This window comes from Lepidochelys kempii, chromosome 1, assembly GCF_965140285.1.
Source record: "Lepidochelys kempii isolate rLepKem1 chromosome 1, rLepKem1.hap1, whole genome shotgun sequence".
Classification (NCBI taxonomy): domain Eukaryota; kingdom Metazoa; phylum Chordata; order Testudines; family Cheloniidae; genus Lepidochelys; species Lepidochelys kempii.
Genome location: NC_136380.1, coordinates 259658845 through 259679957, shown reverse-complemented (window position 1 = coordinate 259679957; position 21113 = coordinate 259658845). Strand labels below are relative to the sequence as shown.

General features: G+C 50.7%; 2 protein-coding genes across 7 annotated transcripts in view; both read right to left on the bottom strand.

Annotated features, from left to right (window-relative positions):
* MIURF (mitochondrial elongation factor 1 upstream open reading frame) overlaps window positions 1-19689 on the bottom strand; it is a 49301-nt gene extending 29612 nt beyond the window's left edge. Inside the window, exon 1 of the mRNA XM_073326811.1 lies at window positions 19605-19689. The gene's annotated coding sequence lies outside the window, so the exon portion shown is untranslated. The remainder of the gene's footprint in view (window positions 1-19604) is intronic.
* Window positions 1-19691, bottom strand: part of MGAT3 (beta-1,4-mannosyl-glycoprotein 4-beta-N-acetylglucosaminyltransferase) — a 37237-nt gene extending 17546 nt beyond the window's left edge. The window contains exons 1-3 of one of the 6 annotated variants that reach the window (XM_073326800.2): window positions 19605-19685; window positions 1421-1580; window positions 394-510 (exon numbers count right to left, since the gene is read on the bottom strand). The gene's annotated coding sequence lies outside the window, so the exon portion shown is untranslated. Of the gene's footprint in view, window positions 1-393; window positions 1363-1420; window positions 1581-16514; window positions 16540-19604 lie in introns of those variants that run through there. The other 5 variants (XM_073326801.2, XM_073326802.2, XM_073326798.2 and 2 more) reach the window with 5 other exon arrangements.
* Window positions 19692-21113: the final 1422 nt, after the last annotated feature.

Sequence of the window (21113 nt, the reverse complement as noted above, 5' to 3'; positions counted from 1 at the left end):
AGAGAAACGTATAAGACATAGGTGTAAGCAGATCCACTGTGCTCCTGTATAACTCCTCACCTCTCCCCAAACAAACCTTAGTTTTCTTGCTTGGTTCTCTCTGATCATCCAAGAGCAAGAAGCCAGTACTCTAATTCCATCTTCCCACAGTCTTTCCCATTCCCACCTTCTGCCTCTCCCTCTACCAACACCTGAAGTCCTAGAAAAAAAAGAGTCTGAATGACCATCTAGAATGGGCTCCCCCAACCCAAGTCAGTGTCTGCTCATGACATCCGGTTCCCATGAGGATGGTTATTATGCCACAGAAGAGGCTGACATCACGTACAGAAAAAAGCAAGCAAACTCAAAGACACCTGGCTCCAGTTTCCAATGAAAAATTATTATTATAGTTACTTATTATGTGTCTTCCGTACTGGTTAAAGTAGATCACCAAAGGAGGAGAAGCTTGCCACTTTGTTTTTATTTTGGGACAAGTGCTGGCAGGACGTAGTGAAGTTCCACTGTATCCTGCTGGGTGATGAGAGAAGGCACAGAAGAGAATGGGGACAACTGAATAAACGTAGCTGAAAGGAGTCCACAGCCCCAAAAAGGCCCCAAAGCTGCCCAAAGTGTGCGTGCATGTAGGTGTGCTGCATAGGGAAACAACTGATGTGCTCCTAACCACCCTCGAGGGGTTGCAGAGGGGTTCTCGAGGGGTTGCAGAGGGAATGGGCAGGCCCATTTTCTTTCCCCTGGATTCTGGCTAGGAAAGTGAGGCGGCATCTCCTTTCCTCCCCTCCAGGGGAGGGAGGGCTGAAGGTGGCAGACTTTCCCTCCTCCCCACCCCATCTGCAGGGAACAAGGAACCAGCAAGGAGAAGGAGCATCCTGTGGACCAGGAGTGAAGCAGATAGGTGACTCCCATCTTGATTGACACCCCGACCATTGTGCGCTGGTGCTGCTCCACGGGCTCAGAGTCCCAAGTCATAAACCCAGACACCAGCTGCTCCTGGTGCTCTCACTTCAGATTCTCTCGCCGGATGAGTCCTCATTTCCAGGGGTGTTGGAACAATTTGTACAGTGGGGGGTGCTGAGAGCCACTGAACCAAACTGTAAACCCTGGATATGATGGAAACCACTTCAAGAGCCAGGGGGTGCAACAGCACCCCTAGTTCCAGCCCCTATGCTCATTTCCCCAGCCAGTAAAGAGGCAGGAGGAGGGGGAGCTCACTGACTTCCCAGGACCTGTCCTTCTGCTGTTAGCAGAGGAAGGGGAGCAGCACTTCTACACACTCCCGCTGACTTTAACGCCAGTATTCTGGGACTATACACAGTATACTAGGCAGTGTTCAAACACCTCTCTGAAGACCTTACAGTCTGACATGATAAGCCACATACAAAGGGTGCAGAAGCGGGGCAAGATACACAGGGAGAAGAGATACCTTGTGTCTTTAAAACAAAGACATTGTGTTCAGAAGTGGCTGCTGATTTAGGGTGCTTCCATTTTGGGATGTCCAACTTGAGATACTGTGAAGGTATCAAGGATGCCATTCCTCTGGGGTCAGAGGCTTGCAGCTGGCTGATTAGCCACACCCACTGCACCTGAGAGAGAACTGGAACTTAATTAGCTGACCCTTATAAAAGAGGGCAGTAGAAAGGGGTGGGGGTATTGCAACCTCCTCCAGAAAGCTGAGGTGCCAGGGGCCATGCTCATGGACCACTACTAGGACTAGAGCTACTGCAGAGAAGGATTGCTCCAGAAACCAAATAGACAGGAGGGAGACTGTGTGAAGTCCTTGATTGCTGAGGCTCTGAGGAAAGAGCCAGGAAATTTTGGTTACTGATGTGAGGAACAGACTTGGGGAAGGGACTACTTGGCCTGCACAGATTGAGAGAAGAGCCTGCAAGATTTTGATCTTCTTATTACGAAGCCTTAAAATAAAACAACTAATCCTGCTGGAAACCACTTCCCTTCCTTCCTTGAAAAAGCTCAGGCAGAACTAACCTAAGGAGTCAGCTGACTCAGCAAGAACAAAACCTGGGTTTTGACAGTTCCCAATTCTTTTACAGCTACCTAGGGCCTGATTTTCAGAGATGCTGAGCACCCACAACTCCAGTTGAGGTCCATGTGAGCTACAGGTGCTCTGAAAAATCAGCACAAGGGATCACAAGTTGGACACACACTAACTGAGGTACTCAAAATCAGGGGCCATTTTTGAAGATCGTGGGCTAAATAAACATCACCAATTTTCAAATGGCCCTAATGTTAGCTAGTGAACTTCTTGTGGGCATCCTGGAGGAAGTGGGTCTCAAGGTGGGATGTGGAAGAGAAAAGGGCAGTGGCTTTACAGGGCCGTTCAGGGATGGCGTTCCAGGCAGAAGATGCTGCATGGAAGAAGGCAAAACACTGATTCTGAGCGAAGCAGAGAAATGGACAGTTGAGAGTGGTATAGCAGGCAGAGCAAAGGGGTTGTTGGATGACTCAGTGAGAAACAGGGATGGATATGTCGTAAAGACTCTCAATGCCATAGAGAGTCCAAAAGGTACTGGTAATCATTTGGATCTACTGTAAATCTCCGGTACTTCCAGTGGCCTAGGTGGATGGCTATTTGGAAGTCTTCATCCTGTAAGAATCAAGAGGCCACAAACTAGTCCTGAGCCTGAAGCAATGGAATAATGGAGGCAAGAGTTCCCATCCTGACTCAAAGCACCTCTATGTATTTGTTCAGCCTCCTCTGGCCTAGGCTAGGACAAAGGCTCCTTGTCTCCTTCAGGATAAGGACATATCAAGAGCAGAAACCTCTTGATTTGCTCTCTTGAGGAATCTCTTCCATCGCTCCTACTTGGAGCTAGAAGGCCATTTTGTTCTATAATGGCTCTTGTGAGAAGGATCCTTGAAGAGGGACAGGGAAGCGGGGAGGGTAAGGAAAGGAATAGGATAGCGTAACCATGGGTGGTGATGTCTGGTATGTTCACGGCATACACATCGGGAAGTTAGATAAAAACATAAATACTTTTGCTGGAAAGTTGTAGCGTAACACTATTTTATTACTTAGAATTCGGAATAACATACAAGAACCCCAAAACCAGAGACACACAAGGCAGGATGCTCCCTAAAGTAGAGAGGCACAACTTACCCCACCTTACTCTTGGCTGACTCTCTGCACACCCACTCTGATTGCACGTTTCCCTATAAAGCCTCATAGCCTGCGAGCAGGACCAGGAAAATCTTTACGATTTAAAGTGACAGCTTGAAATTTGTACACAGTTTTCAACATACCAGTGTCTAGCACCCATTTGTCATTGTAATCTCTGACCATGCCCAGTGGGAGGGGCAAGGTGATTCCCAAAGATAAGCTCTGAGATGGTTTTAGCGTGGCTCTCAACACCGCCATTAAATCTGCTGCCTCTGAGAGGAAGCCTGGGGAGGGATAGAGGAGGAGGGTGACATGTACCTCCTGGTATAACAGGGCTACTTTCTGGATGGCTATTCCAGTTGACAACTGTGGGAACAAGATGGTTGTCTTTGTCTTTGCAGGGACTGGTACCAGACGTGCTTGTGGTACGGCACCGGAGTGTAGATCTTTAAAGAGCCTAGCATTGCCCTTGAATCCTGGAGGGAACAGAACACCTTGTCCATTCAGCTGCTGAAGAGCTTTATGTCCTCAAAGGGTAGGTCCTCCATTGTTACCTGGACTTCTATTAGAATCCCAGATGCCTGTAATCAGGAGGACCAGTGCATTGTGACTGCCATAGTCATGGATCGAGTGGTGATATCAGACTTGTTCATTGCTACCTGTAGCCCTGTTTTCACTTTCATTTCCCCCCTCCTGCCCCAGATCCTATCTCTTAGGTCCTTCCTGCAGTCCTGGAGGAACCTTATAGGAAGGGGTCACCCTCTCTTACATCAGAAAACTGTGTTCCTCAAACAGGTCCTGCTTCTATGGTGCAGAATTGGACGGAGGCTGGCGAGTAAGACTTTGGCCCAAAAGGTCCAGTGTTTTGGGGTTATCATCTTTTGGAGTCCCCTTAGTAGCCCTGGTCTTATCCTGGACTGCAGATACGACATGCAGTGTCGGGTGCACATAAAAATTAGAAGCCCTTGGGAGGGACTTGATAGCACTGTTCTATTTGCTTTGAAGCAGTCAGGAACGAGGCTGGGTTGTGCCATGGTCCAATATGCCTCACTGATCAGTAGGGCAATTCTTGTTAGCAGTGAGGCTGTTGAGACGCTTGTGCATATTTTTCTTGGCTCACTGCTGTCTCCCAGTCCAAGGTTTCAGCTATTCTTGAAAGCAGGTCTTGGGAGGCTCTGAAGTCACCGATGGCCAGTGTTGGGATCAAGACAATGGCCTCATCCAGAGAGGAGAAGACGCCTGTAGGTGGGGAGGAGAATTTCCAGAGTCGCCTCCGCTCCCTCACAAGGGGGCTCATCTGATTCTGGTTGGGGGGGCTACTAGGCATTGATTCCAATGGTGATATAAACCACCTTCCTTTCCCTGGCACCTGCCATGGGCTCCACTCTGAGATCCGTAGGAAGGTGGGCCCAGTAAGTCCACTATGGTAAATTATACAGGTATTGGTTAGATTGTGGTTGGCCCATCCACTGCCAGTCACGTATAGGGCCCAGTACAGGGCACCTCCAGACCTCCCCTTACGTACCATTTTGGTCTAATGGAGAGGATTCCCTGCTTGCAGTTGGGAAGAAGGACTGGCTTGAAGATGGCGAGGAGAAGTTCATCTCCAGGAATAGGGGTACCACTAGTTGTGGGTTTGGGGCTGATCTTGCCAGTGCCGGTGTTGGTTCTGGTGCCAAAAGGAGGGGTGAAAGCAGCTTCCCAAAGTTGTATCTTGGTCTGGGGAAGGGTTCAATGGTTGGCACTGGTACCGGGGCTGGTCTCGGTATCAACTCTGGTGCTGGCACTGTGGTCTCCCAAGCCTCTTTCGCAGCCAGTGCCTTGCTCCTGTCCTTTGACTATGAGGATTTGGAGGACTTGCCTTTGGAAAATTGCTTCAGGCCCTCCTTGTGGGGTATGCACACTGCACACTCTGAACTGCGTTCATGCACAGTGGGGCTCTGTCACTCAGTGCTTGAAGGGGATAGCGCATGTGCCAGGTCTCCTTGCTCCAGAGTCAGACCAGTGCGCTCAACACGGAGGCTGTGTACCACTGTTACCTGGGTGATTGGCACCCAGGATCCTGGCGCCAATACCAGCAGTCTTGTCACCCTTTCAGATTTCTTCCTCCTGCTGGAACCAGAGGCATGGTGGCCATTTACTGGGGTGCATGCTGTAACTAGCCTCCTCAACTCTGGTTTGGAGGATGTCTTTTCTGGGATCAGACACTATCTTCATGGATTGCTCTGAGATGTAATTTGAGCCACATCTCTCTGTTTTGGGGTGTGGGATGAGAAGGAGCAGCAGACAGAGCAATTGTTGGGGTTACATCCTTCCACCAGGCAGAACAGACATTTGCTGTGCCCATCAATTCCAGGCATAAGACTGTCACACAATGGGCAGCATTTAAGCCTTGTGGGTTTAGAGTCTGCATGCCAGTGACTGGTGTGACGTGTCTTGACCTGCTGTGGAGGGTGGGTGGGGGGACATACAGGGGGTGGACAAGGGGGCTCCTCTACTTTTCCTTGGATGTTCCACACAAAAAAAGAAGGAGCAATGAATAAATGAGTAATAAGAAATTGATGAGCGATTTCTTCACAAAAAGGTTAAGTTTGAAGCTCAAGGAACAGCAGCAGGTTGGACAGTCCAGGTTGCCTCTCATTGCCACAGACGCTAAGTGGTAACTGAAGGAGGGTTGCAGCTACTCTGACCTTTAGGCCCTCACACTGAAGCAAGAGTAGGCATAGGGCTCCTAATGGACATTGCCATTCAAAATGACTCCGCTCTCACACCCAGGAAGCACAGTATGGAATCCATACGGACATATACTTGAAGAAGCAGCTCAGATACCAGGGTGATGGGCATAGCATGGAAACCTAGACAGAGAGAAGCAGGATTGCCTCCAGCTGCCATAGTTTTTTTGGAGGTGCTGTCAGTTGCTTTTTCATCTATCAGATAAAAGATCTCTAAGGAGGGAAATAATAAAACCTCCAAGACAATTCAAATAAATAAATACATACATACAATCAAGAGAGGCCATGAAATAAAAAGGAATACTGGTGGGATTAGAGCAGCCAAGGAAAGGAGAGGCTGGCCCTCCAACCCCGGCCCCGTCCATCACTGCCCCACTTGAGGCTTGGCAGCATACTCACGTTCCCACAGTAGCCAATCTATTACTGCTTGGAATAAATTTCCCAGCCGCCGCCTCCTCCTTTTTCTCTCTCTCTCTCTTTCAGTCCTCAGGAGTCCTGTTTGGCAGCCTACAGATCCCCCTCCTCTGCTGTAAATGTCTAGCAATCAGCCAATCTGATGCAAAAAGCATTACCCCCTTCTTCATGGGAAAGAGAGAAACCTGACTCCATGCTGAGACATTTCCTCTAGGGTTCTGTCAGTCTCTCTCTCTCAAGCCCCCCTCTGCCTCTCTCCCTCTCTCTTTTTCAGAAGCTACCTCCAGCACAGAGAGTGCTATTCCTTCCGGAAAGGGTTGTGTGTGTTCATGGAAATTTTACTTGGACCAAGAACAGGCCTTATTTATTTTTCCTTTGTTCTCCATTTCCCCTTTCAGGGTTTAAACAAAACCCTGACAATGTAATCCCAGCCGCACTATTATGTAATTTCACTTATTTATTACTTTTGGAAAGAAATACAGTAGGAAGAGCTCCTTGGTATCTTATCTTGAAATGTCCCAGGCTGGCACTAGAATGACAAATGAAGGCTCGGTTAGAGTGTCATGGGCTCTGCAGACCTAGTCTTGCTCTGGTTTGCAGGCATTTCTTATTGACAAGGCCCCTGCTAACCAAGCCTTTGGGTTGCAGTGCCATACCCCTAAAAATAAGGTCCCTATTGAGCAGATCTCCAGTGGCTGGTCCACACTGGTGATAAACATATGGTATCCTGAAAAGGGGCAGTTTTCCAGTATGAAAAAAACAAGCCTAACATACTTAATTCAAAAAGAAAAGGAGTACTTGTGGCACCTTAGAGACTAACAAATTTATCTGAGCATAAGCTTTCGTGAGCTACCGCTCACTTCATCGGATGCATTCAGTGGAAAATACAGCGGGGAGATTTATATACATAGAGAACATGAAACAATGGGTGTTACCATACACACTGTAACGAGAGTGATCACTTAAGATGAGCTATTACCAGCAGGAGAGCGGGGGGGGGAGGAGGGAAAACCATTTGTACTATTTTCGACGTCTCCGACTCAAGGAATATTTCCAACACACCTCTGAACAACATACTAACCCACAGAGACCCTCCTACCAAGACTGCAAAAAGAAGGATTCTGGGTGCACTCCTCCTGAAGGTTGAAACAACAGACTGGACTTCTACATAGAGTGCTTCCGCCGACGTGCACGGGCTGAAATTGTGGAAAAGCAGCATCACTTGCCCCATAACCTCAGCCATGCAGAACGCAATGCCATCCACAGCCTCAGAAACAACTCTGACATCATAATCAAAAAGGCTGACAAAGGAGGTGCTGTCGTCATCATGAATACGTCGGAATATAAACAAGAGGCTGCTCGGCAGCTCTCCAGCACCACTTTCTACAAGCCATTACCCTCTGATCCCACTGAGAGTTACCAAAAGAAACTACAACATTTGCTTAAGAAACTCCCTGAAAAAGCACAAGAACAAATCTGCACAGACACACCCCTGGAACCCCGACCTGCGGTATTCTATCTGCTACCCAAGATCCATAAACCTGGAAATCCTGGGCGCCCCATCATCTTAGGCATTGGCACCCTGATAGCAGGATTGTCTAGCTATGTAGACTCCCTCCTCCGGCCCTACGCTACCAGCACTCCCAGCTACCTTCGAGACACCACTGACTTCCTGAGGAAACTACAATCCATCGGTGATCTTCCTGAAAACACCATCCTCGCCACTATAGATGTAGAAGCCCTCTACACCAACATTCCACACAAAGATGGACTACAAGCTGACAGGAATAGTATCCCCAATAATGTCACGGCAAACCTGGTGGCTGAACTTTGTGACTTTGTCCTCACCCATAACTATTTCACATTTGGGGACAATGTATACCTTCAAATCAGCGGCACTGCTATGGGTACCCGCATGGCCCCACAGTATGCCAACATTTTTATGGCTGACTTAGAACAACGCTTCCTCAGCTCTCGTCCCCTAATGCCCCTTCTCTACTTGCACTACATTGATGACATCTTCATCATCTGGACCCATGGAAAAGAAGCCCTTGAGGAATTCCACCATGATTTCAACAATTTCCGCCCCACCATCAACCTCAGCCTGGACCAGTCCACACAAGAGATCCACTTCCTGGACACTACGGTGCTCATAAGCGATGGTCACATAAACACCACCCTATACCAGAAGCCTACTGACCGCTATTCCTACCTACATGCCTCCAGTTTTCACCCAGACCACACCACACTATCTATTGTCTACAGCCAAGCTCTACGATACAACCGCATTTGCTCCAACCCCTCAGAAAGAGACAAACTCCTACAAGATCTCTATCAAGCATTCTTACAACTACAATACTCACCTGCTGAAGTGAAAAAACAGATTGACAGAGCCAGGAGAGTATCCAGAAGTCACCTACTACAGGACAGGCCCAAAAAAGAAAATAACAGAACGCCACTAGCCATCACCTTCAGCCCCCATCTAAAACCTCTCCAACGCATCATCAAGGATCTACAACTTATCCTGAAGGACGACCCATCACTCTCACAGATCTTGGGAGACAGGCCAGTCCTTGCTTACAGACAGCCCCCCAACCTGAAACAAATACTCACTAGCAACCACACAACAGAACCACTAACCCAGGAACCTATCCTTGCAACAAAGCCCGTTGCCAACTGTGTCCACATATCTATTCAGGGGACACCATAGGGCCTAATCACATCAGCCACACTATCAAAGGCTCGTTCACCTGCACATCTACCAATGTGATATATGCCATCATGTGCCAGCAATGCCCCTCTGCCATGTACATTGGTCAAATTGGACAGTCTCTACGTAAAAGAATAAATGGACACAAATCAGACGTCAAGAATTATAACATTCAAAAACCAGTCGGAGAACACTTCAATCTCTCTGGTCACTCGATTACAGACCTAAAAGTGGCAATTCTTCAACAAAAAAACTTCAAAAACAGACTCCAATGAGAGACTGCTGAATTGGAATTAATTTGCAAACTGGATACAATTAACTTAGGCTTGAATAGAGACTGGGAGTGGTCATTACACAAAATAAAACTATTCCCCCCCCTTTCCCTGTTCCTCAGACGTTCTTGTCAAGTGCTGGAAATGGCCCACCTTGATTATCACTTCAAAAGTCCCCCGCCTTGCTGGTAATAGCTCACCTTACCTGATCACTCTCCTTACAGTGTGTATGGTAACACCCTGTTCACTGGGAACACGAATGAAACTTCCCCCAGTCATTTCATACAGCCCACTGAGCAAATCTGAGAACTTTCAGACACTACCTGTGTGGTTTGCTGTGTTGGTCCCAGAATATTAGAGACACAAGGTGAGTGAGGGCCAGTTAAAAGATATTCTGTGTCACTGACTTAGATTCTACCAGAGAAAGAGATGACTCTAAAGTCTGCTGTATCATGAAGGTAAACTGCCTAGGGAGGTTGTGGAATCTCCATCACTGGAGATTTTTAAGAGCACGTTGGACAAACACCTGTCAGGGATGGTCTAGATAATACTTAGCCCTGCCCCGAGTGCAGGGAACTGGACTAGATGACCTCTCAAGTTCCCTTCCAGTTCTACGATTCTATGAACTGCCAAGGCAGGAAACACTCTGGTGGGCCAGCAACTGCTTTCAGGATGGTGAACTTATTCGTACCCTGGCCTTGAACTAGCAATCAGAATTTTTAAGATAGCCACTCTTGCATCCCCCCACAATTGGAGCCCAAATCTGGCCTATGGCAACCTCCCTCTGTTAGGGGTTAGAAGGGAATTTAGTCTCTATATATCCTATCCCAAGCTTCATCCCGCCCTGCTATTACATACACACAGCTCCAACAATAGAGCTTCCCACCCCATCCATCCCTAGCCCTGAGGGATTTGAATCATGGACTTTCCCTGCATGGGATGAAACTCACTCTAGTCCAAAATTCTGAATTTTCTATATTTAGTCCTGGACCAGTGCGAGGAGGAAGGAAAAAGAGTGGCACTGCCAGACCAAGGAACCAATGAGGGTTTGTGATCTCTCACAAAGCACCAAAGCTACAAACTAACCCAACACAGCTGAAAAACACAGAGGCCAGCTTTCATTCTCAGTACTACGTGTGTAGCTAGCCCTGATGGACTGGAGCTATTGGACCTTTACAGTTCTATATTTCTGATGACCAGCTTGGTTCCTCCCTCTGCCCCCCACCCCCCATCAGCTTTTAAATGTTGTAAACATGTTCATCTCTAACTCCAGCCATTTGTGAGATCTCAGCTACTGAAGCCCGAGCGGAAATGAAGTGAAGGAAGAAGAAAACCAAACCCAAGAGGGTAATGAAGCGTGTGTGCGCACGCAAGTTTGTACGACTGCTGAACGATAACGGCCTGACATCCTTGGAAACTGAAGTCTCCTCTCTATAACACCTGTAGAGCACAAGCAGTGCAATCTGCATTCACATTGCCTAGCTAGTGTGCCTTGTCCTGTGCTGGGTGGCCACCTGCAGGGGTAAGAAGGTAATTCTGCTTGCCTGGCTCATCCTCTGCTGCCATGGCCCATGCGGGAGTTCCCCACCAACTAGTTGTAATGGTGATATTTGTGATGTGGACTCCTGTTCACTGGGAACACGACTGAAATTTCCCCCAGTCATTTCATACAGGCCACTGAGCAAATCTGAGAACTTTCAGACACTACCTGTGTGATTTGCTGTGTTGGTCCCAGAATATTAGAGACACAAGGTGAGTGAGGGCCAGTTAAAAGATATTCTGTGTCACTGACTTAGATTCTACCAGAGAAAGAGATGACTCTAAAGTCTGCTGTATCATGAAGGTAAACTGCCTAGGGAGGTTGTGGAATCTCCATCACTGGAGATTTTTAAGAGCACGTTGGACAAACACCTGTCAGGGATGGTCTAGATAATACTTAGCCCTGCCCCGAGTGCAGGGAACTGGACTAGATGACCTCTCAAGTTCCCTTCCAGTTCTACGATTCTATGAACTGCCAAGGCAGGAAACACTCTGGTGGGCCAGCAACTGCTTTCAGGATGGTGAACTTATTCGTACCCTGGCCTTGAACTAGCAATCAGAATTTTTAAGATAGCCACTCTTGCATCCCCCCACAATTGGAGCCCAAATCTGGCCTATGGCAACCTCCCTCTGTTAGGGGTTAGAAGGGAATTTAGTCTCTATATATCCTATCCCAAGCTTCATCCCGCCCTGCTATTACATACACACAGCTCCAACAATGGAGCCTCCCACCCCATCCATCCCTAGTCCCCAGAATACTTTGCAGCACAGCATGCCTGAGCTAGGATAGGAGTCCTGGGTGTGCTCTGCTGGAGAGTTCTTTCAATGTTTTCGCTGCTGCAGAGACAGATAGGAATACAAGCACAGCTTCCTCATCACTGAGCAATAATTTCCTGTGCTGGATGGAAGCTACCTCCAGCACTTACAGGAAACTAGAAGACTGTTCCATAGCACAACTGCACTATGAATTATTCAGAAGGCTGTTAAATTATGCAGAAGCAATCCCATCATTCCCCAGGCCATGCTGAATGCAGGTGCCGTCACTCATAGCTCCAGAAGCTGCTGTTAGACAAGGATTCAAGACCACATTTCTGCGTATGGATTGTATGTATCTGAGCATGCACAGACAAATCTACAGTCATGCAGCAAACAGCAGGAGGATGACAGAGGTGGGAAACTTCTCCCCAGCCCCAAAATGCTCAGAGAATCTCAATATTAACCCCTGGGGTTTAGGGAGCAGATAGTGTCTCCTTGGAGCCAGGTGTGATGGCATCTCTTTTTCTTATCTGCACACCTGCACGAAGCAGTAGGGGAGCTAGCAGGAGGTCCCAGTTCGTTTGGCCCTGGCACAGGGAGAATGAAAGGAGGAGGCAGTTGGAACATGAAGGGGTTGGCTGGACATATTCATATTGGAGGCAATGGAGAGGCAGAGCAGCATGCGGAGAGAGCAGGGAGGATGGTCTGAAGGCAGGAGGTGTGTCTTCTACCCCCCTCCCTGCAGCAAACCCCCACCTTACAGAAATGCATACATCCTGGGGAAATGTTGGGCAGGGACAAGGAAATGTTCTCTCAAGCAATAGGGTCATTAAATAACCAAGCATGATCCACAATGTTCCCTTCAAGGCACACAGGTATCAAGGCTTATCCTAAAAGGGAAGGATTAGATGCCTGACACCCTCAATGTTTTCATTCTTTCTCATTGTGAGCTCCTTGAGGGCAGGATGTGGGTTTCTTCTTACTCTGTGCAGCACCAAGCACACGGTCATTACCACAAATGCTATGCTCAGCCTCCCTTCAAAGAGCTGCCCTTGCTGGAAACCAAACTGCCAGAGGATCCAAGACTCCTCCACCCCAAAACACTCAGTCTCTATGAACTACTTCCTCTCACCTGCTGCCCAGCTGGATGCCTCACTGGTGGTGGCTGTGGGAGAGAAACAGAAAGCACTGCCCTAACCTTCTCTCCTGCCTCTGAACAATGCAGCATAACTTCAGCTCCTCTCTCAAAGGGAGTGGCATCCAAAAGGGGGTCTCCTTTTCATTCTTCTCTCTCAGGCCTGCTGTCTCTCTCGCTTGCAGCTCAATTCCAATAGCTTTAATGCCACAACAAGGTACCAGAATGTGGCTAGAGTCAACACAACAGGTGTCTGTGTATAGATCACTGGTTTCACAGAAGCAAGAGAGTTTTTGAAGCATGACTAATTTGCATTTTTTCCTCTATGCATCTCAAGTTTGCTTGCTGAGGTTTACAAAACTGCCATTATGAAAAGAAAAAGTCTACTTAAAGTTACACCACAGCCCCAAATACATTCAGGGTTCTGATTCCAACCCCACTAGTCCTGGCCTATCCTGTAGGGATTTACATAATTAGAAAAAATAGCACTGATGGGGAAGCCAATATGGGGGAACAGATCTGGTGATAGATGAGGGGAGGGCGGGACTGGGGGCTGGAATCTTGATCTGGTAAAACAGTTCAGAATCAACACAGCGGCACCAATCATGCAGGTGTCTTCTGGGCCACTGATGAAACCATTCATGAGGAAGCAGTCAGGACCAGGGAGTTCTATTCCTCGCTCTGCTACCAACACTACGTGGGAGAGACTTTAGGCAAGTCACTACCTCTCTGTGCCTCAGTTTCCTCTGTTGTAAAATAGGGATAACACAACTGTCTCACAGGACTTATTTCCCTTAATTAATCAGAGGGAGGTGAGTATCTTAGTTAATGAGGCTAAATCAGTTAATGCTTGGTAAAGCCCTTTGAGATCATGAGGTGAAACTTGCCAGAGAAGTGCTAAGTATTGTGATGATTATTACAAAGGACACCTGGGTACTTCCCCAGTCACCTTTGCCCCCTGGACAATCACCCCTCCCCACATCCAACCAAAGCTAGTAAGACAAGCGCTATCCTCCCAGCCTGGGGGCTGCTGCAGAAAGAAGGAAGGTGCTCAAATACTACAGTGATGGGTAACAGAGAAAATCCTAGACAGACAGACAGATACAGGGCTGGGTACTCCTTAGCCCAGAGCCAGCCAAGGAAGCAAGCAACTGATTAATTGGGCTCCCCATACTGCTGAGCACAGGAGGTGAGTGTCTTTGTGTGCAGAGTCAGCTGCCTCAGCAGGAAGTCCTGCATCAGTGGCTGATCCCACCCTGGGTTGGGGTGGCTGTTTAGTGCATTACCCAGATGCAACAAACCCCTCCCCACCCACAGGGAAACTGATTTTCCTCATGCTGATTTCCTCTGCCTGCCCAAGGCTATATGCTTCAGTGGGGAGACATCAAAGGAAAAGCCAGGACTAGAGTGCTGTGCCTCCTCCTGGGGGGGTACTCAATTGGGCAAGTGTCTGGGCAAAATTATCCCCTTTGCTTCAGGGCTGGGGAGGGGGCGTTGCAGCCAAAGAGGCACCTGTTGCTCTCAGGAAAGGCTTGAGGGAAACAAAGGGTTAGCATTACAAAGTGGTATCAGGGAGTCTGATGAGATCTGTGGAGTCAAGGTCCTGTTTCCTGAGAGCTGCAGCCAGAGTCCAATGGGAGGGGAGGGGCAGAAATCCAGTTCTATCTTCTCAGGGAGTGTATCACTACACCACAATTCCAATACAAACCCATCTCCTTCTGCCATAGGGAGGGGGGCCGTCACAGCTCTGTCAACCACTGCTCTTCTGGTCCTGGGCCGCTACACAGCTCTTCCAATGCACCACAATCCTGCCCTCCAGCAACCACTGCTCTTCTAGTCCTGGGCCGCTACACAGCTCTGCCAATGCACCACAATCCTGCCCTCCAGCAACCACTGCTCTTCTAGTCCTGGGCTGCTACACAGCTCTGCCAATGCACCACAATCCTGCCCTCCAGCAACCACTGCTCTTCTAGTCCTGGGCTGCTACACAGCTCTGCCAATGCACCACAATCCTGCCCTCCAGCAACCACTGCTCTTCTAGTCCTGGGCCGCTACACAGCTCTGCCAATGCACCACAATCCTGCCCTCCAGCAACCACTGCTCTTCTAGTCCTGGGCCACTACACAGCTCTTCCAATGCACCACAATCCTGCCCTCCAGCAACCACTGCTCTTCTAGTCCTGGGCCGCTACACAGCTCTGCCAATGCACCACAATCCTGCCCTCCAGCAACCACTGCTCTTCTAGTCCTGGGCTGCTACACAGCTCTGCCAATGCACCACAATCCTGCCCTCCAGCAACCACTGCTCTTCTAGTCCTGGGCCGCTACACAGCTCTGCCAATGCACCACAATCCTGCCCTCCAGCAACCACTGCTCTTCTAGTCCTGGGCCGCTACACAGCTCTTCCAATGCACCACAATCCTGCCCTCCAGCAACCACTGCTCTTCTAGTCCTGGGCTGCTACACAGCTCTGCCAATGCACCACAATCCCGGCCTGCAGCACCTCCTCCTACAGGCACTCTCATGCTGCTCTCTATCAATGCACCACAACCCTAACCTGGAACGCTGCCCGTGGTTCCTGTGTAACCCCTCCCTGCCGTTCTGTCAGCGTTCCTCAGCACTGCCTGCTGGTCCCATCCTGAAGGGGACTCCTTCCCCACCCCACGCTGAATGGTTCTGTCAGTGCCACCAGCCTCCAAAGTGAATGCAAGATGGAAAACATTTAGCACACACCTGCATAGGTAGCTGCATTGCACCTCTCCCCCCCCCCCCCCCGCACATTCCCTGACTTCAGAATAACCCTCTCATTGCTAGATGCACCCTGCTGAGCCTCCAGCCATCCGGAGACTGCACCCTGTGAGCAGGATGAATAGTGCCAGGGATGGGGTAAGGGGCCAGCCAAGCTGGGGGTGGAGAGGGGCTCGCCTATCTCCCCTCCATGCAGTGACCTCAGGAAGCTCGAAATGTAGACAGGCCCTTTGAGGTACCTGGACTGATTCAGAGAAATGACCCAGGTTCTTGCGCCAGTTGGTAACTCCCTATCTTCCCCTCCGCTTCCTGCCCTGGAGTTAATGTCAGCTGTACCAGTCTTCTTCAGCACTTCCTCCTCCTCCTCCTCCAGCCACATCCCTTTCTGATTGGGTCATAGATTCCAACAATGTACAAAGGGCTCATTTCAGAGCAAATAACCCTATCTCCAATCTAACCAGCCCTGGTGAATGCTGGCACGAGCTCCCTCACCCTGCCCACCACCACCACGCTCCCCTCCCTCCCTCTCTCTCTCTGCTCTGATGTGCGGGAGAAGACAGACATCATTTGGGGAGGGGAGGAGGGAAAGTGCATTTATCTTAAAGCTGGTATTCTCAGAATAGCAAGAAATCCAGGCACAGGGTGCTGAGAACCCTGACCCAATGCAGAGTTTATTGCCTGGCTAACAAATTAATGCAGGAGTGGGAGAGAGAAAGAGAGAGTGTGTACCCGTGTGTGCTTCACACACTGCCTATGCACAACTACACCTTTACACGCAATCGTGAACACGTGCCGTACGCTCAGCCACACAGAGACACCACATGGGCTTGCAGACTTAAACTGTACATACAAATGCACACCCTGAACATGAAAACACACAGTAAATGCATGCATTATTGGACACTCCCAGTCTTTGCCCATACATACCTGCCCCCGGCCCGCAATACACACCCAGACATGCACAAAGGCACAATGCATGCACCCACTACACAAACAGGCACAAGTGCTCACAAAGACACAATACCACACACGCACAATGAACTCAACCTCACATGTACACTGTCCGCACAAGTGACCAGTCCAGTCACACTCACCCATGCACACCTGGCTAGTAATAGGTGTCCACTGACTCTGCAGCCGCAGGGAAGATTCAGTTCCACAGGGATCTTCAGCAGAAGTGCCATAAAGTTGGTGTAGTTTTCAAAGTCCTGTGCAGGGCACAAGGGCCCCCATTTCAAAACTCCTGGCAGACCCCAAATGACTGTGGGCCTGCCCTGACACACACCCCGCCCCTCCTCCCCAGTTTAGACCAACTCTTCTTGATTGCATTGCTCAGAAAGTCTGTTCATACAGCACAGGGAACTATTTCTTCTTCCAACCTTACTGACGTTTGCTGTGAGGAAGAGGCCATGGCTCAGCTTTGAAACTGCAGTCAAAATGGCTCAAAGTGTTCCGGACAGCAGACTTGGGCAGGCTTCAAGAGCATCATGGACCAAAGGCATTGTGTGTCTCCAGACACGTCAGAGGCAGCAGCTCAGTCACCACATTAGGAACCGGCCTTCAGGCATTCATCTGCCCCCTCTCCACAACCCCAGGTCAGGATATTTCACCTCTGTTGACGATGGGCATTCTGTCTCCAGAAGGGTCTCTTGTACATCCAAAGGATTAACACCCAGCTATGCAGGTACAGCAGAGCATCCTTGCAGGAGGGAACCTCACACCTGCAGCTGATTTCTTGTCACTACTGCAGAACCATCTCAGGGTGGAGAGGCAGGACCAAAGATTGGAGCAGGAGTTCTGTGATGCCCAGCCGTTAGACTCAAGGTTTCATTCCCTGTCCGTTGTTTATAAGGACAGGGACTACTTCAGTGCCTAAAGGATGTTTGTAAGGATGTAAAGGAGGGGAAAATCAAGGGATTCCCAGAAACAGACCCAGAGGACTGCTTTTGTCCAATCCTGGTTTAAAAACATGTCCCCCACACTCACTATTTTCTGTTTCAGGAGTGGGGACTCTGGAGGTGCGCTCTTGAGTGAGGTTTCCATTGCCTTGAGCTCCCCTCACAGGCTGTGGTTCTCAGCTGGCTTGAGCTCTAATTTTGGGTCCTAGGTTACCTTGAGCTCTGCTCTTAGAAGCTGGTAGTGACTCAAGCTCCATCCACAGGGAATTACAAGTGATTTTTCTTGGGGGATGGGAGAGGTGCTCAGAATTGACTCAAGCACCAGGTTTGAGGGAGGGACCCAGATAACACGAATTCTTGTCTTGGGGTGGGGGGGAGGGGAGGGGAGTGGGAGTTCCAGCTAAGGTGACTTCAGCTCCATTACTGGGGGTGCGGGTTTGTGATGACTCAAGCTCTGCAGGCCAGGGTGGGAGTCTGTGGCAACTGGAGATTTGCTCGCATGACTGGGTGGTTCCTGGTGATTCAAGCGGTGCTCCTCGCGGCAGTAGTGGTGGGCGTTTGGGGTGATTTGAATTCACGCTCTGGTGGTGGGGTTTGCTGGTGACCGGAGTGCCATTCTCTGAAGGGGTGTCTCAGTGACCAAAGCTTTGCCCTTTTGGGGGTCAGTTTTCCTGCTGACCCAAGCTCTGCTCACATGGGTGAGGTCCTGGTAACCTGAGTTCTGCTCTGGGAGATGTGGAAGGACTTTCTGGTGACCCAAGTTCTGCTCTCGAGCGTTGTCACCAGACATCCCTTGATAAAAACACAGGCTGAGAGAGCTCAGTACTGTCTCCATCCCTCCTGCTTTGCCTCTCTTTCTGTCTCTCTCTCATCTCTGCGAGCTGTCTAAGCAGGTCTGCAGCTGCAGCACACACTCTGTCCCCCCCCATCACCTTTGTCACGCTTGTGTGGAGAAACAGATCTCGCGATGGCAAAATTGCACACACACACACACACACACACTGCTTTAGAACAAATATAGAGATATTTATAGCTAACAACTCCCTAGGCATTACCAGCAGCCCTACAGAATTGGGGAGGGACGCAGAGCCCACGTCCCTTTGTGCCCAGCCCTTGATGGGGGATTATATCAATCTGACATGGGGACTGAAGGGAGACGATGTCTGATTATCTGTATTTTATATTCCTTCCCAGCCCCCGTGCAGATACTCCTTTTCCTCCCTATAGAATGCTGCAGGGCTGGCACACGTATACAGTCAGTACCCTCCTGGCACGGAGAGCGCGGGCAGCAGATGGGCCTCCTGCTGCAAAATGACTGGGTTGCAGGCTCCCCTCCTCGCTTGGTGTGGCTCAGGCTGTGTTTTGCGGGGGTGGCAGAGAGATGGCTAGGGGAGTTGTGACATATTCTTCTGCCTCCCCAGGACCGACACTTTGTTGTGTGGGAAGCTGGGATGATCGGGTGTTTGAAGGGGAAGCATCTCTCTCCCTGGCAGCCTATATAAGACATTATCACCGTACATTCTTGCAGACACAGGTTGCTTTGCGTCTATGGATGCTTGGGGAGGGGGGAGCTGAGATTTCCTCCTTCCCCTTGCAGAAGCTACAGCTGTTCTTGGGGTAGGGGCTGTAGGCCACACACATAAAGGGAAAGAAAATGAAAGACTCATAGGGGAGCCAGAGGGATTTTAAAACCCTCCCCTCCACCCTGCGACTCCTGCAGGGGTAGTGAGGAGGGAGCAGGGATGCTGAAAGGAGGAGCTGGCCCAATTTGGACAGAGAGGAGGCCAGTAACCTCTCAGCCCCCATGTGAACAAACAACTTCCCAGCCCCTTTTCCCCCTGCTCTAAATTGCTCATTTTTTCAAGATCAGCCCTTTAAACTTTCCCCCCAGCTCCTGGCAACACATACACACACGTGGGGGGGGGGAAGGGGCAGATTGGGGGTGGGTGCGGAGGGCCAGAGGGGATGCAGGAGGTCAGGAGGAGAGAGAGGGGGAAAAGGAGAGATGAGAGGAGCAGGGAAGAGGGTAAGGAGGGAAGGGATGACAGAGGGGGAACAGGGGAGTGGGCGGGATGGGGAAGGAGAGGGATGTAGGAGAAGGTGACAGGGCAGATGAGGAGAGGGAAAGAGGGAGGACGGATGCTGGGCAAAGGGGAGAGGAGAGGGCAGCTAGGAGAGGGAGGCGGAGGATAGTGGGCATGGGAAGGAGAGGCGATGGGAAGCCGGGGGAGGTTAGGCAAGTTGGGGGGTGGGGGAGAGTCGGGGGGGGGCGTCTCTCTCACTCACCCATCGCCCCCCTTTGCTGGCTCTCAGCAGCGGCGGCGGCTCTTCGGCTTCCTGGGCCCCCGGCGGGGAGATGCTGAGATCTGCGGCAGCCTCTCGCCCCATCCCTGGTTCCAGCAGCCGCCCCCCGGCATGGCTCAGCCCCGGCCTCCAGCCCCCCCCCCCCACACCCCCCCCCGCCCGCGCCCCCTCTCTCGCTGCCTGCGATCGCGGCTACCCGCCACCCCCAGCGGCAGCCGCCGCCGCTTCCCTGTGCAGGGGGCAGCCCAGGAAGAGCAGGAGGACGCGCGGCTGGGGCTGGGGGGCGGGGGGGCGGCGCTGGTTGGGGCGGGGGAAGCTGAGCGGGGACAGGAGAGCAGAGGGAGCCAGCGGCGGCCAGCCAAGAAAATAAAATGGATGATAAATAAATAATAATAATAATAACACCCCTCCCCCCCCGCCCCCTGAATCAGCCCTGCGGCCACAGGGAGGGATCCGAGCCCTGGTGCGCCGCAGAGATCAGCCTGGGGACAGCGTCTCTCCTTCCCTCTGCTGGCAACATTTGGCAGGTCTGCGGCAAGTCGTTCATGTGTGTGGCAGCAGCGCCCCTGCCCGCGGGGCTCCCGGTCCCCGGCTCCGGCACCAAAAGCACCAGCCAACCCGCCTCCCCACCCGGCCGCCGCCCCAGAGGGGGTGAAGACCGGAGCGGGGCGGCGGAGGTGGAGTGAAGTCACCTAGGCACGGCCATCACCAGCGCACGCGGCCCTCGAGCTGGGGGGCCGCGGGGCGGGGGGGGGGGCGGGAGGTGGAGATTAAAACTACAGGTAGCGGCAGCTCCTTGTGGGGGCGGGCTTTGCGTGTGAACAAAGCCCGCCCACCCCCAGCAATGGGAGAGAGCTTTGCGGTGTCTCTCCCCCCTTCTCCCTCTGCAATGGAAGGGAATACAAAGGAATGCCTTGTGCTTGGAGCTGGGAGGGGTGGGAGGAGGAGACTGATGGGTGGGCTTTGGGGAGTGTCTTAAATGAGCAGCCCTTGGTACAAGCCGAGGGAATACACCCAGCACAACCCCCAGGAAAAGCGGTTGGGGCGATGGGGGCAGCCGCTGTCTCAGGGCACCTGCCTGGACCGGGAATATACTATAGGGAACCATCTGGTGCTGGCAGGGGGCGAGGAAGGGGTGGGAAATGACCTGGTAGGGCTTCATCAGCTCTAAATGCAGTGAGTTTGTATTACTTGTTTTGCAGTAGCACTACAAGGCCCAGGCAGGAATCAGGGTTGCACAGTGCTAGGCATTGTGCAGATAAACAATGAAAAGAGAGTCCTTGCCCCCCCCCCCCCAAAGGAGTTGTTCACCTAAGTAGAATCCATGAAACGCAGATCACTCGGAATCCAAACAAGCCAACAATTTCCCATGCAGTATAATAATACTCTCTGCTTTTAAGGCATCCTCCTTTCATAGACCCCTAATGAATTAGGTCTCTGTAAGGAGGTTATTGTTATCATATACTGGATTATTATTTCCATTTTACAGAG